The sequence below is a fragment of the Asparagus officinalis genome, chromosome 3 (genome assembly GCF_001876935.1).
Source record: "Asparagus officinalis chromosome 3, Aspof.V1, whole genome shotgun sequence".
Lineage (NCBI taxonomy): Eukaryota > Viridiplantae > Streptophyta > Magnoliopsida > Asparagales > Asparagaceae > Asparagus > Asparagus officinalis.
The window spans coordinates 110,441,243-110,442,037 of NC_033796.1; the positions used below are offsets into that span (position 1 = coordinate 110,441,243).

The following is a 795-nucleotide window of genomic DNA, read 5'->3' on the forward strand; positions in this document are numbered from 1 at the left end:
ATTCTCCATATTTTAGAATAACAAGAAGATGGGAAGCTGTTGGAGATGCTCTTAGAATACTACTCCAGCAAATCTTTCTCAACTACTATTCTTTTCCACTTTGGATAACTCCTCTAGCTATTGACAAAACCATTTTTTTTTGGGGGGCGGCGGCGGCGGCGGCTATGAGAATAAAAATAGAGCATTGCTTTGATGACCCAAAAATAGGAATTAACTTAATGTTTAAATTCTTAAATAATGAAAAAACATGGTGAAAATATAAAGGATAGTTTGGTCATTCCCCATTTAATTTGCTTTTCTCTCATCTCAAAAGCGTTTGCCTATACTCTTCCATACTTTTTTTTAAGTTCCCCTTTTTGCCAACTCCAATAAAACAACTTAGTATATTCTATTAATTTAAAAAAAACAAAAAATGTTTAAGAAGAATTTATGTGATCCAAAAATAAACTTGTCAATAAATAATTTATAGAAGTTTGCTATGTCTTTTCATAAGTTTCTCATTTCATGATTATACAAACATAATATTTCTATGTTAAAACTAATTAATTAAAGGTTTTTCTTTTGAATTTTAAAAAAAATGGGTTTGTACTGACCATATGACATAAAAGGATAATGTTGGTTTTTACATAAATTAGAAAGAAAAAGAATATAAAAGTTGAAAACTATATGCACTTGTATACCCTATTGCTTCATCTACATCTCACACTTATATACTCCTACTTATATTTGGTTGCAAGAAGATACCCTAAAGTTTTTTTTATACTTGCACTTATCTACCTTAAAGTTTTAAAATTT

General features: G+C 28.4%; 1 protein-coding gene across 1 annotated transcript in view; it reads left to right on the plus strand.

Moving 5' to 3' along the window:
- The window catches only part of LOC109835739 (putative chloride channel-like protein CLC-g), a 6,904-nt gene continuing 6,671 nt past the window's right edge, over positions 563–795 (plus strand). Inside the window, 1 exon segment of the mRNA XM_020403750.1 lies at positions 563–795. This exon segment is cut by the window's right edge and continues 556 nt beyond it. The gene's annotated coding sequence lies outside the window, so the exon portion shown is untranslated.